Source organism: Tympanuchus pallidicinctus, unplaced genomic scaffold (genome assembly GCF_026119805.1).
Source record: "Tympanuchus pallidicinctus isolate F22 unplaced genomic scaffold, pur_lepc_1.0 scaffold26, whole genome shotgun sequence".
Classification (NCBI taxonomy): Eukaryota; Metazoa; Chordata; class Aves; order Galliformes; family Phasianidae; genus Tympanuchus; species Tympanuchus pallidicinctus.
Window position 1 is genome coordinate 9,997,519 of NW_026294743.1, and position 15,435 is coordinate 10,012,953.

The following is a 15,435-nucleotide window of genomic DNA, read 5'->3' on the forward strand; positions in this document are numbered from 1 at the left end:
ACATTATTCTTTTAACTTCTGCAAAAATGCACTTTTAAAACTAGCTATGATTTTCAACAGATTCTAACTTAGCTCTTTGCCACCTATTCTTTGTTTGTGTAATACATCCTTTGGCAAAGAAGGTACTGTCTGCACTTTCAGTCTTCGTGGTCAAGCTGACAAAATAAGATTATCTGGTACTATTGAAGTTTTGCTTAAAAAAACCCCAAACATTTAATAATGTGATAAAATTCCAACCAACATTTTTACAAGATCTTCACATGTGTGCATTTATTTTAAGAAAGTGTGAAATTAAAGTGATATTAAGGAGTTACCCAGCGATCACAGTGGTTCATGTTGCATTTCCTCTTCTTACTGCTGGCTCACTTCTATGCTGAACCGTATCAGTTTGTCACTAAGTCACCAGATCTGCACAGTTCATTGGTAGCTGTGTGGCAGGAGTAAAATGTTTTAGGCTCTTGGGATGCTCCTTGTTTGCACTGTCGATTTTGTGACAGCCCTTAGCTGTTCTTCCATCAAGACTGATACATTTATCCATACGAAATAGAAAGTGAATAATAGGACAGAAGACCAATTACTTAACATGAGTATTATTGTGCTGTCAAATGCAGCATCTTCTGGAAGTTGACTCCATCTCCTGAAATATTTGGAAGCTGAAAATGGCAGAAGATGTCAAAACTGGATGAGGGATCAGATGGCTGCTTCCAGGGGCTTTCTATCTGCTTTCCATGCTGTATGCCAACACAAGTGTTTGTTTTCATGTCACTGAAATGTTATGATCCTCTGTGGTTTTTTTTTCCTTTTGGTCATTAACTAATTCTGCATCTGTTCTGGCAGATATCCATCTCTGGTTGAGGTTGGATGTGGTATTTATTTGGTGTTTGATTTATGAGTTACTCTTCAAACTTTTCTTCATCTGTTTATTTTTTTTTTTGTTGTTCAGTTCATTGAGGTGTGTGATGTTTGTTTTTATCATCATCTGAATATAACCTAAACTTCTTATGGTATTTCTATTTTTTTAAATTTACACTTAAGTTTTCTTGTTCCTGGAAGCTTCCTTTTGGCCTGTTTGTCCATGTCAGTTTGCTTTTAATTCTTCATCAAGCCTTTCTTGATAAGTGATATGCACTTATTACTGTTTTCCATACAGCACCTTTTGGTGGTGTCTGTGAGGTCTGTAGGGATTCAATTCTTTTAGCAGTTCTTAATATCTTCATTTTCATCAGCTCTTGTTTCGTGTTTCTCTTGGAAGCTGTAGATAAGACCGGTGGATGTTTTGGCTGTTGTAAATCCTGTAGGGTTACTGTATCCATGTGTGTTATTAGAGTGTCTCTTCAACAGATAAATTTTGAGCAAGACCCTCCATGCTATTGGGTACTGAGTTGGGAGTTTATTTCTAATACTTTGAGCTGTCAGTGAAGTGGTTTTGTGTCCCAGTGCAGCACTTGGTCATCATTGATGGGTCTCTCGCACTGCAATAGTCTTTCAGTCCATTGTTGCCTCTTGTCTCTCTTATTATGCTATAATTGGTCAGTGCCAGCATTCTACTAAGGAAACTGATAACACAAACCTCCTTACGTTTAGTCCAAAACCACAGATAGACTGAAATCCTCAGTGTCACCAGAATTCAGAGACCAAGTACCGCACTGGACCTTGACAGCTGAGACAGCTTACAAAACTTGGCTCAACTTCATACTCTGTCATCCAACTGAAATAGCAGTTCACCATCTCCCAGGTCTTTTATTATGGGTCTGACAAGTGTGGAATTTCACAGGAAAAGGACAATACAAGGGACTTCAACTTGATTACTGTTCCATTACCCTGTATTTTCAGTTTCCTTTCTGAACCCAACCTGTTGCTATCTTCAGGGCTCTTTATTGTAATCACACACGTACTGATTCTTGTTGTATGATGGAAATTGCACAGATGCCTGCAGAATGTCAAATGATAATTGAAATTAACAGGACTCCCTGTCTATTTTATTCAGATATCTGCTGGCTTTCACACGCTAGTTAATTGCATTTATTTGTTCAGAGTGCTGTCTGCTCAGAATGTTGTATTACATCTAGTAATAATTGACTGATATTTCAATGCTAATCCATACTATTCAGCTCCTGGGCCTGATTTCTTATTGTTGAGGGTTTAGAGAATCAATGCTGATTTTAGTGTTTTATTTTCCATCTTCTGCATTGGAATAGATATACTTTATTATAGCTATTTAAAACTAAAACAAATGTGTGTATATATATATATATATATATATGAAAGTTAGGTGTGGTGGTGTTTTTTCTTCCTTTTTGGTGGGATCAGTGTAAAGCGATAATATTGATGCTAATGATGAAAACATTTGAATAAGCTATTATGGTTCAAAACGTTGAGGTGTTACATAATATTCCATGAAAGAGTATCAGCTCAGCTAAAATCAGCTCTGTGGCAGCAGTTTATTTCCTTCTATTTTTTCTCCTATACATCTGGTGAAATTTTTAGTGCTTACCCATGAAAATGTTTTTCATATCAGGCTTTGTAAATGACTTGTATGGAAATCCCACTTACTAAATAATTCTGAAAGTGATCTGCTGAATTAATTAGATTTGAAATTAGACAGCTAATTCCACTCACTGCAGAGACAATTTTTGCATTAGATGTGGGGTTACTGTGCTGTGTGCGATGAGGAAAAATGTAACCTTAAAGCAAGACAGAGAAGCATCAATCCTAATTTTAATTGCAAGCTATGAGAATATTTCACAGCATAGAAATTACGACTTTTTAACTGCAGACATGTAAGTAAAGTTGTAGTTGCTCTTAGAAAGCAAATTAAAAAAAAAAATAATCATTTTAGTCTTTTTCTGATGTAAAGACTGTAGCAGCCTGATGAAACTGGGAAGTGTCACAGTTTGCTGAAATCATACACAAGATTTGAGATGGTTCTGAGAACTCTTAAAGTTTGAGAGTGTCTGTAATCACATGGCAATTTGACTTCTTAATTGGACTGGTCCCTTGAGTCCCATAGTCTATGTTTATTAATGTAATCAACCAGACAACAACAACAAAAAAACCAAAACCCAAACTATTATAGATACCGTCTTTATTATTATTGTTATTTTAATTAATGAAGGAATAAGAAGTGACATAGGGGGTCTTGCTTCTGTGATAATTAAAACATGCATCTGAGGAACAAAAGAAAAAGTGCCCTGGGCATATATAGATATAAGAGAATGAGACCCTGAAGAAACTAACAGAAGAGAGAGGACAAAAGAAACCCTTTGGCTATGGCTAAGATCAAACAGCAGCTGGCTGTTGCACTGGTATGCAATGACTTCCATTTTGTTGAGGATATATCGACTCCCAGTAAGCCATATGTGAGGTTTTGGTTTTGTCATGGCTTTGTTAGTGTGTTGTTGAGAAGAAATAAACACCAAAGCCTGTGCTGCCTGTTACTAATCAGATGGATTCTTGTTTCTTACTGATGTAAGCGTTGGTAATTTGAGTTTGTCATTAGTTGTCCTTTGAGTAGGAAATAATTTGTAGTGGAAGTATCTTGAAACCACAGTTAGATTAATCAGTGTACTGAGTCTAACTTTGCTATTTCTTGGAGAAGAGCTCCATCATGTCCTCAAGTCAGTAGGTTGGTTGATCATTCAGCTTCCATTCAGTGACGTTGAGCTCTGTATTTGGTATTGAAGCCAAGCTCTCGACTGCAGGTATTTAAACCGTGGGTTGTGCTCTGGTTGTTATGCAGACACACTGCCATAGGAGATCAGGAACTAACATTTGTCTGTGGCTTATTTGTGCATTTTATTTCTTTAGGGAGGAAGTTTATGTGGTGGTGGTGGTCTTGTCATAAATATGGAAGATGTGGTTTGTGGTTGTGCTGTGCTTGTACTGAAAAGTTGAGTTCATAAACGCTGTAAGAGTTGTTGTGATGATTTCTCTGCTAGGTCAGGAGTCCTTTACAACTAGAGAACTCTGGTTTTACACAGATAAGCTTTTCCTAGTGGCAGGCAACTCTGTTTTGCTTCTGGAAAGAAGTTGTTCTGTTAATTTATTCCTGCGTTCTTTCACAGGCTTATCTCTGTATTTAAGCTCAACCAGTGGCCACTTCAGGTAGTGCGCTGAACTGTAACGCTTGATACTATGTCAGATAAAGAGCAGAATACAAAATACAAAATTACTGTCTCATAAAAGTCATTAAGTCTATTGTAAGTAGTTGGAACTCCAGCTGTGAGTGGCTTTTAATTTACATATATATTTTTTCTTTGAATTATTAGACAAAAGATAAACTGGGATATCTGAAGGGTAATGTCTTCAATTACTTTTCTCCTTGTTTATGTCTTCAGGTTTCCTTTTCTGTATTTGTTAGCGATTGATACATAATTCCCTATTTAGTAGAGGGTCTGATGGTAGCAGTAGTGGCGGTAATGATACCATTTTTATTTTGTGAGTATACAAAAGGAATTTGAATTAAACAAGGATGTTTCTGCAGGTAGTTGCAGGGAGACATACCACATAACTTGTTTCTAACTCTGGGAAAGAATGGCGCTTTGGAGACTCTGCAGTGTGAGCTATGAGTTCTTCTTTAATAAGGCACCTGATGGCAGCTGTAAGAATTAGAGGTATTTCATTAACCTGGTGAGATGTACCTTTCTGTGATGCCAGTTACAGATCATGATTTAGCTCCACCATCGTGAAAGCAGTACTCATACATGTGTGGATGTACTTAGTCACTCTTATTCTGTATACCTCCAGCACACTGAGTGGACTCTGTTAGAAGCCAGAAGCATGCTTTTGCATGTAGATCCATTATAGGTTTTTTCTATTAGCATTCCTGATAAGCTTGCCTGGGTGTTAACTGTTAGTGCTGGGTTTCAATTTTTTTTTCCTTTTTTTTTTTTTTTTCTCTTTCCCTTAAGGTCCAGTTTTCAGCTAGGACCAATAACAAGGTGATTATTTCCTTTTTCATTTTAGTTCAATTTCAAAGGAACTGTAATAGGAGGACAATCTTCAGCATCTGCAGATGATGTGGAAAATACACTTGATAATGGGGATATTTATTTAAGTGCTACAGAGTGATGGAGATTTTAGATAATGAGCTTTAAGATGCTGAGCTTGATATCTGAAGTAATTAACAACAAAAGCCTGCCAGCTTCTGCTGTGGGGTCCTTGAGAGTATGCTAGCCACTGTGTAATGCTTCATTGGGGCAGAGTTTATTGGAAGAAAGACACGAAGTAGCAAAGAACAAATGCTATTGAGATACAAGGAAGGGACCTTTAGCAATTGGATGTTTCTCATAAGAATTTATTCAAGCCCTTCCAAAATGGCCCACCTTTTTTTCCCTAGTCAGTGAAGGGTCAGCATGTACGAAGGACAGCTGGTGCTGTTTGCAGCTTTCTGTAGGTTCTGTATCATGCCCTGCTGGAAGGGAGAGCAGCTGGAGCTGTGTGGAATAGGGCTGCTTTCCTCTGGGTGCTGTAAGTCGGTTGAGTATGGATCTTGGGAAGGATGGGGACACAGAAACCACCTTGTAGATGCTGCTGAGGAGATGCCTTCCTGGTGCTGGATGGTGCAGGAAGCGGGAGGCCGTGACTGGCTTCTAGAAGCCTGAATGCAGGAGGTAAGAAGGGATTTTGAGTAACACAGCGAAGCGAGTTTCTGCAGGACGATGTTTTAAAGGTGATTATGAATGTGTTTATATGGGAGGTTAACAAGGAACTGCATGGAGTTGGTTAGAAGCCAGAGGGTTGGTGGGAGTTCAGGCTTGACCTGGAAGCAGAGAAAAGCAATGTGCTGTGCAGAGATGGGAGTGGGATGCGATGTCTGTGTGCAACTCAGTGTGTTTATACTGCTCACCCTTTAGAAAGAGGAAATGTTAGGATTTCATTGTTCTTGTTAACTTTAAAGTAGGACATCCTATGTAAATGTGAATGCCCTTCTAGTATTCTTGATTGTTTCAATTTAAAGTGGTAGCATGGGGAAATCCATCTGAAGCTTTGGTCCATTTAATGTGTTTTTTTAGTATATAGTGGCACACAAGAAGCATTTAGACAAGTGCTGGGTTTAGTTTAAATAACAGAGCTCAACTTTATTCCTTCTGCACTTTGAACACTCTTTCAATTTTGTTCCAGTCTTACTGGCCTGCAGAAATCAGCACCAGGAAAAACTTGTAAGAGGCAAATGATGATTTTGTTACATTCTCAGTGGTTAAATAGTATCTTAGCCTGAGTTTATGAGATATAGTATGTATACAATGTTGCAGTGGTTTGAAATGCTGTTATTCTATGGGTGTTTGCTAAAAATCTGAGATCTTGCTTTTATGTGAGCAGAATGAAGCTCAACTGTGGTGTTTCTTTTCTTAAGAATGTTAAGATAGAAGTGCTTTTGATTTCACCTTGCACTGGAAGATCTTTCTTGACACTAGCCATCCACTAGAGAAATGGAAGATACACATATAGTTCACTGCACTCAGCGTGGGTGAGGCTGCACCTGAACTTCTGCATCCACTTCTGGGCTCCTCAGTTACCAGAGGTATGGATGTAGCAGAGAGAGTCCGACCGTGGGCTGCCAAGGTGAGGAAGGGCTGCCTGGGGCTCCTCTCCTGTGAGGGGAGGCTGAATGAGCTGGGGTTGTTCAGCACAGAGACAAGGTGGCTCAGGGGGACGGGGTTGTCTCATTAATGTGTACAAAGACCTAAAGGAATGATGAAAAGAAGATGGAGCCCAGCTCTTCTAGCGATGCTCAGTGATGGGAAAAGAGGCCATGCGCACAAACTGGAGCACAGGAGGTTCCTTTTATAAACACCAGGCAGCACTTTTGGGCCCTGCAGGGGCCAGAGCCCTGGTGCAGGCTGCCCAGAGAGGCTGTGGGTTGTTCTCCTCCTTGGAGATCTCCCAGAGCTGCCCAGACATGGGCCTGGCCTGCTGTTGTAGAAGGCCTGGCTGGGGCTGCTCCTGATGGGAGCCCTTCAGCCCCAGAAGCGGGTCTGTGCTTCTACGATTGTCCTGCAAATGCATTTCAGAAGTTTTTTAGAGGAATTACAGTTTCAGGATTTGGTTTAATTGATGTGAAGGTGTAACAGTGCATCTTCTGCAGCAGAGAAAGTAGAGGATTCATGCAGTTAAAGTTTTAAGAATGTAGTATACTGAATTTTAGACTGAAAAGAACTGTCAGAGAGGCTAGCACTGGTAAGAGACTGTTCTGCATGTTTCTGTTCTTACCATGGGTTACCTTGGGCACCAATTTAAATTTCTTTTTAATCTAAACTTTGAGATAATGTTTTCTTTATGTGTGAATTAAATGTGAAAGAATTAAAATGTGCATTCCGTAAGTTAAGACTTGATTGGTTTAGCTGTGAGGGATGCTGGTCATCTGTATGTGTGACTCAGCCAAGTGCATCTATCTTATCTTACACTTAGTTTTGGATGCTGAAGGTGTAGATTCATAGATGCTAGGTCAGTAATATCCCAAGGGCCCTCTTTTTATTATTATTATTATTATTATTATTATTGTCACTAGTGTCACTTTCTTCCTTGTGCCTAGAAGAATCATTGGAGAGGCCTTCTGATGTCCGAAAGCGTTTGAAGAGACACAGGTTAAAATGAGTGCAACAGATTGGAAAGAAACTGGTCGTGATTTTCAGTGAGAAAAGAAAATCTAGCTGGATTCAGAGATAGGAGGAAAATGTTTCAGGAGGAGGCAGAATGTCTCCCTGCAACTGTATGAGGAATGAGGTTCTAAAATGGGGGATAGTATTTTGGTGTACGTAGTGTGTGTGATTATTCCCCCCTGGTGCTTCCACATGACAGCTTGCTGGATATCCCCTGACAGCAAGGTACTGAGTACTGTCAAATCCATGAGCTATGCCGAACTGAATTTTCTTCAATTAAGTATTAGTTTAAGTGCTAGATGAATATTCTATTCACAAAGCATCAAAACTGAACATAGAAGGAGGTTACGGATGTGTAACATAGTATTTAAATGTTAAAAGTCTTCTCATAAATATGAAATACAAAAGAAGAGGTACTGTTAACTCCACAGAGGATTACAAATGCTGAGAAAACCTTAAATCTGGAGTGAAATGCAAGATCTATTTTGTTTAGTAATGAGAGTGGTTGGAACTTAATTGTGGGAGATGTCAAGGACAGAACTTAGGAGTGGGGAAACAGCTGATACTTGGAAAAATTGACACACTAAAATCCAAGAGATTGCAGTATGAAACTGCAGAATACTTGCTCCTATAAATGTTCTTCTTTATTTTTAATCTAAGGTATGTTTATGTGCCTCAGCACTCTTGTTCACGAATGCCAGGGAGGGACTGAAGTTCTGTTTGGAAATTGGCTGGGCATCGTGGTACTGATGAATATAAGAATTGTCCCTTTTAAATAGCTAATAATGAGAATGTGTGAGTTTAGTTGCTCATAAAATCTTGACACTGTGCAACAACAAAGTGGATCGTAGCAAAGTATTGAATAGCACAGCAATTGTCACTGTGGCAGAGGAATCTCAAGCAGATTCTGTTTTAAGCTAGAGCTGTTAGTTCTTAGCAGAATCACAGAAGAGTTGAGGCTGGGAGCAGACTGCAGATCCTGGACAGACAAAGAAAATGCACGCATTGCGAAGGGCTGAGTTCTCACAGATGGCTTTTTGTCTTGTTATTCTGAGGTTAAAACCGGCATCAAATTCTCAAGTACATTCACATAAGAACAGAATTTTAAGAGAGCAAGTGCAGGCTGATCCTGCTCCGCGTATTGAAGATCACAGAAGCTCTCATGGTGAATATGAAAATAACCTCCTCACATTGTTCTCCTTAATACTGTTGAGCAACTGCTATTCTGACTATGATTTACAAACTGTTTATATGCTAATAAGTGGATGGATGTGACATATATATAACTCTGTTAGATACCTTTGCCTTAGCATCATATCAGTATAACCTGGAGGGGATCTAAATTCAGTGACTTACCTGGGTTGAGCCTAACACCTGCCTTTTAGATGGTCATCACTGTGACTGTTGTCATCTCTAAAACTTAGGAGGGTGGTTGCTGTTGGTGTGTTTTGTGCTCCTGATTGAAGTTCTCATTCACCTGGACGTGTAGGAACTCTCTGGGGAACCTGAATCTGTAAGAGCTGTATGTTCTGCTTTCCCTCATGTGACTTAGGAAACAATTTAAGGTTTTTCTTTTTTTTTTTTAATTCAGAAAGGAAAGCCTGTTTACATTTGGTTCCAATTCATTCTTTAAATACCCTTGAACTTCATTATAATCACTTGCCTAAATGATCAGTGAGTCACACCACGGTTTCAGGTCCTATACCTTCATTGTGACAGAACTGCAAATGAAATATTCATTCTTCAAAACAAGCTTTTGTCTGAATGCTCGTTGGCACCTGCCAATCTTTCAGTGAAATCTCATGGCAGAATTTCTTTGCAAATCCTGAAATATTCTACAAGCTCAGAGCATTTGGGGTTTTATTGAATGTGAGATCATTACTCAGTCTATGGCCGTGTAAAATGGTAGCTATGACAACTGCAGCATGTTGGAATGGAGGTGAGCAGGGAGGCTGCTGTGAAAACAGTCATATCCTCTCACACAGAAAACAACTTGTCCAGGCATCCTCTGGTAAAGATATTATCAGGCTGTTTTATTCGTAGGGTCTTCTGTTGTTTTCTAATGTCGTGGAGAATTGAACTTCCTGAGACAAGTCCTCTTCCAAGTTTAACCAGTACCACTGGTTTTAGGGAAGCCTATTGGAAATTTAAACATGCTAGGATGTTCTTAGGGCTCTAAAGGCATTAATCTCTTAGAATTTGATGCAGCAAGACACAGAGCTATGAAAATACTTGGCTTTGCGTGTTGGGATTTCTTCAGCTTTATTAAATAAACTGGAAGATCAATTAAAAAAAAAGGAGGAATAATTGCCTTTGAATTTTGAAAAAAAAAAAAAAACAAGTATGGGATGTAGGTGGATGCTAAGATAACAAAAATAAGCACGTTCAAAGAGAGTGGTGTATTCTTACGTGAAGCTTGTGGGAGTCAAAAAGGTCTTCTGCTTTTCAAGACATTCCAAGTCGGGCAGTTTCCAATGTCTCATTGCATACTATTAACAACATACAAGTCTTCTGAGAAGATCTACACCTATTTGTATTGTATCAAATTTCCAGATTTTCTGAGTTCTTTTTCCAACTCTCCACCTGTAGGTAATTTCTATTTCCAGAGCTTGATTTAATTTCTTGCCAGTTGTCCCGTCAGTGCTGCTTCCACGTACAAGCCTTTTGCAACAGGAATTCTGGGTGGAGAAAGGGCTGATACGTAGAATCATAGACTCAACAAGGTTGGAAAAGACTTCCAAGGTCATCCAGTCCAACCATATCTTGCTCTCCAGATGTTGTTCACAGGTTGTACTGCCAGTATATGTGGGAAGTACTTTGTTCTGTAGCCTGATAGATGGAATGATGCCATCAACATAGCGAAGAAGTACTTTTGTTTTTTCAGTAGTAAGGTTTCTGACATTGAATTTCATAGTGCTTGGGAGTGCTTAATTCAGTGTGGATTTCTAATGTCTTGTCAAAATGTTCTAACCGTTAAGAGCTTCCCTGAGAAATCAACATACAAGATTTCAACGTGAGTTTACCTCTGCTGTTATTTGAAAGGCAGCACGAAGAAGGTTTGGGAAGGTGAATTTTCTACCTCTGTGCTGAACTCAGGGCTGCTACTGGGCTGCTATTGGGCTTCACACTGTGGCTGCTGAAAAATGCTGTTGTTCTGTTTCAGATCAGGGACCTGCTGGAGATGACGGGCGCATTGGCCGAGTTGGGTTCAGAAACTATGATGGCGTGACTGTTTTCTACCCTAGTGACAGGAAGCATGGCCTTGAATTCCAACATGTTTCATAAAGATACAGAGATGAAGTCTTTGCTTAGCAAAATCTGTGGGAGCTCTGCTATTAACTTTAATGAATTGCGCGTTGTATGAGAGGGGAGTGGAGTTTTTTAATGGGGTAAATCTCATGAAATTCTGGTTTTCTTTTTCAACTGAAAGCAGTGTTTTTGCTTTCAGTAAAAAGCACAAGAGACAGCAGAAGGAGCAGCTAGGAAGTGGAAATAAAATGTTGCTATTTCTTTGGTTGTTAGCAGGAGTTCTGCTTTCTCTCCATTGGAACAGGCACTGTTCAGCTTCTGTAGGGGCAGCACACAGGGACACTGTCACTTGTGTTTCTAACATGCTTCTTTTTTGTAAGTTACTATTTTTTGTGGTAGTATAGGATAAAAGATTTGATCCTGTTTTATGCCTACATTTTCCTCCAGTTATATTCTTGTGCTTCATGCCAACACCCATTATTTGTGCCAGATTATACAGGAGTGTACCTTCATAGATGGCAGTGGAAGCAACAACACTGTGTAATGCTGTGTGAATTTAGAAGCTTTTTCAATATTCAAGGATTGCATCATAAATGGAGTATACTTGGTAGTGATTAGAACTACTAATAAGGCTTTCTTGGCAGACGTTTCACTTTTGTCTGAGTCATGCTTGATTCTACTTAATGCAGATGTGAATGGAAGTGTAAAATGAACATAGCAGGATTTGAACTTGACAGCTCAACAACTAAGGTAGCAAGGAAAATGTTCAGTTAAGGAGTGCGCTGTCTAACACGACGAAGACTTGAGGAGTCCTTAATTATTCAAGTCAGTGACCTGCCCAGCGTATTCCAATGCTGCTGATTCACAGAATCACAGAATGGCCAGGGTTGGAAGGGACCTCAAGGATCATGAATCTCTGATGCTCCTGCCACACGCAGGGCCACCAGCCTCCCCATTTCATAGCAGCCCAGGCTGCCCAGGGCCCCATCCAACCTGGCCTTGAGCACCTCCAGGGATGGACGGGGCATCACAGCCTCTCTGGGCAGCTGTTCCAGCACCTCACCACTCTCATAGTAAAGAACTTAGATTTCCAGTTCCATACTGGGGGATGTAGCTCCTGTTAGATCCCAGGTGGAACTGCTGGCTGGGAGGGTTCAAGCAAACAGTGGCAATGCCACTAGGGCCAGTTCTTGCGTAACTGGTGTCAGGACTAAGCTGATGCTGAAGCGTCCCACGACAAAACCCAAATATGATTTGATAAAGCTTAGCCTAGTCTTCTGCAACACTTAGCTTCTTTTGAAGTTGTCCACATGGCAGAGGAATCTCGTATTTTGCAGTGCAAATCCTGGTCTTAGGATGGCTTCAACTTAGCCTGCTGCTGGAAGGGAAGCACAATTGTGAAGGGCAAGCTCATGAGTTGTCCTTCGTCACTGGTGGCCAGCCAGCCAGTTGCACTGACTGGCTTAATGTGGAAAACAGCTAGTTTTGCTGTGAGGTCTGGTTTGAGATGGAAACGCATGATTCCTGATGCTGACCAAGCTTTAGAAGGCAATTTGAATTTATCTTTTGATGTCCTTTTAAACTGTTGGTTTCCTTTGCTGTTGTGGATAAGGAATAAAGATGCAGAGACTGCTTCTAAAATAATTGCTTGTCACAATAATCTTGTTTCATGATATATTTTTTTTTTATCTTTGGCTTTGATTTTATGGTAGCATTGAATTCCAGATTGAAACCAGCTAATGGATTTCACAGAGAAAAGGCATAGTTACTATGGCTACACGGCACCCTGAAAGCTTAAAAGGACAAAGGATAAATGAATACGGTAGGGGCTGCTTAGCCATTTCTGGAATAGATTCTAATAATGTAAAGGCTTTTATAGTCTTTCAGACACGGTCAGAAAAAGCAAGGCGTTAGTCCTTAAGGATTTCACTCTTTATTCTTAGTTTAGATCATTACTTTTGAAGGAGCGTATTTGAGAACTATTTTTCAAAACGTTCTGATCTCCTAGCCAGTTATATAGTTCACATATATCTGTTGCATATAATGAAGCTTGCTACTCCTTAGAGTTTTATCATTGATATTCTTTACTATGGTGCATGAAAACTCCTAGAAATCCAATCTTCCTGTGGAAAAATCAAAACAGAATAACTGAGGCTTGAGGAAAACATGGAGCAATGTACTTACGATGTGCGCTCTAATTTTGGCTAAAATACTTGTCTTAAAGATCAATTTATCAGAAAACAAGAGTAAAAGTAAGTTGTACGTAGTACAGGATAATAAAACACATGTTAATTCCATGCAATTAAGGAATTAAATTACTTTATTTTAGCGTTTCCTTGGTGGCTGATGACAAGTCACTTGGTTTTGCTCAAGAAATAAACTGTGGGTAGAAGTTGTCAATAGTTGTCAGTGCAGGCAGTGTTCTTTGGCTGATTTGGTAGTACAGAATCATTGGAAGGGTGGCAGGTAACCTTAGCTAAGTAATATCTTGCTTTTGTAGAGAGAGATTTCACGTGGTGCTCCTCTTGTGGGTAGAGAGCTTTTGGATTTCTTTTGCATTAATCTGCCCAGCAATGTTTGCAGGCATTAATGAAGCCAGTGGGACTTTGAGTGTGTGCAGCAGACAAGTGGAGTGGTTCTCCTGTTGCAGATCTCTTCTGTGCTCTGTAGAAATGCCAGATTTGCTATATAGTGCGTAGTATTATTTATGTTCAAGATAGGCATAAGCCTTTCTGTGAAAGAACATCAGAACTCCAGTACAGAAGAACTCTGGGAAGACTATGTTATCTTTGGTGGTTGAGTCACCATCCCTGGAGTGTTTAAGAACCATTTGGATGTGCTGCTCAGGGAAGTGATTTAGCAGAGAGCTGTTAGAGTTAGGGTAGGATGGTTGGGTTATGCTTGGACTCGAAGATCTTTAAGGTCTTTTCCAACCCGAGCAATTCTATGATTAATCTGTAAAGTCTGTTTGACTCAAACTCAAAGATGAGCAAACGAGAATGTCTGGGGAAAACTGAGAATAACGCCAGTGAACGTATAGGTGAAAAGAATACATACTTAAAAATGATGTGGGAGTTTGATCCTGTTGGTTACTTTGGTTTTGAGATTGTGTAAACATACGTGGGGTATTTTTCAACTAGCTCCAAGTTATAAAATACAGAACAGTGGTGTGGAAATGACCCAGAATCTATGGTTACAGTTTCTCTCACCAGAGGCCTGCTCCTCATTGCTTCTGATCTTGTTGAGATGACAAAAAATGCGAACATCATACCTTAAGAAAACTGTCTGTTGTGCAAGATGTAAATGAATGAATTCAACGCATCTGTTACAGTTTCACCATAAATGCACAGAACCCTTGTAGTCAAAACTAATTTATGCTGTTTACTATTTTTTTTTAAATTTTTCAAAAGGTCTTCACTTAAAAATCAATTTTGTATATGCTTACTGCTACTTCAAATTGAGCAGGGTTTCTCCAGATAGCTTCTCCGTTGAAATTTCAGGTATTTATGGGTAACTACTGTTAATTGTATTTAATTTACGTGAAAACGTATTGCAGAAATTTCATCTCTATTCCTTTGATGACTGTTGGCATGAAGATGAAAAAATGTGGGTCACTGATAGTTTTGTTGTAGACAATGTTTGTTGTCCCAGAGTAGGCAGACTTTGTGGGCCTTTCATTCTAAAACTTACATCCAGCACGCTGTATTCTTATTGTTTAAATCTCTGAACCTTATGCATCATTTGCTTTTCTATGCATAAGGTGAAGATTTAGAAATTTTAATCGAGGAAAAAACTAACAACAGGTCATCAGTCATTTTATCTCCTGCCCCTGCCAAATATGGCTGCAATTTCTTTCTGTTCGAAACTGGCAGTGCAGAACAGAACCCCTAACTGCAGGGTTATGTTCACGGGTATTTCTTTCATTCATGTGTGCTTTTTCTTTGGTGAAAGACTCAATTTATTTCTTGTTTAGTTAAGTACTGCAGAAAAAAAGATGGTGCTTGAAATTCAGACGTGGATCAGTTAAGAGTGCTTCAGCGGAAGACTGGGACTGTGATATTTGATGTTGCCATGGGAAACTGCTTTGTGAGAACATTTGCAGAGCAGATGGACCAAGATAGATAAAACAGATACAGGTATTGAATAGAGATTGTGTAATGTTCTGTGAAACAACAGGAAAACATGAGCTGAAATCTGTGTAACATACTTCCTCGATTCATCTTCCTTTTAATGGATATACTGCAAGCTACAATTTGAAAACACAGCTCTTTGTAGCCAACTCCCTGTGTTTTCTTTTAAATGGCATAGTATATTTTCATGGTGTTTCACCTTATGCCTTTGAATTGAAACAACTGCCTGATGGGAATAGTTCAGCAGTGAAGGTTTCTCAAAGTTTTGGGCTTTATAACACATGGAAGGAAAAGGCAGGATTTCTCCGCCCCATCTTCTGTTCTATGCATCAACAGTTGCATCCTAACTTTATGCTGTTGCACTTCTTTTTGAACAAGCTTCTGAAGTTACATGAGTACACAGACACTACAGAATGGACAAGCTTTGTGTTTCAGATGTGAAGACTTTTGTAGCC

The 15,435-nt window shown here is 39.4% G+C and overlaps 1 protein-coding gene across 11 annotated transcripts in view; it reads left to right on the top strand.

Moving 5' to 3' along the window:
* The window catches only part of MARCHF1 (membrane associated ring-CH-type finger 1), a 271,534-nt gene that overhangs the window by 109,458 nt on the left and 146,641 nt on the right, over window positions 1-15,435 (top strand). The window lies entirely within an intron of this gene.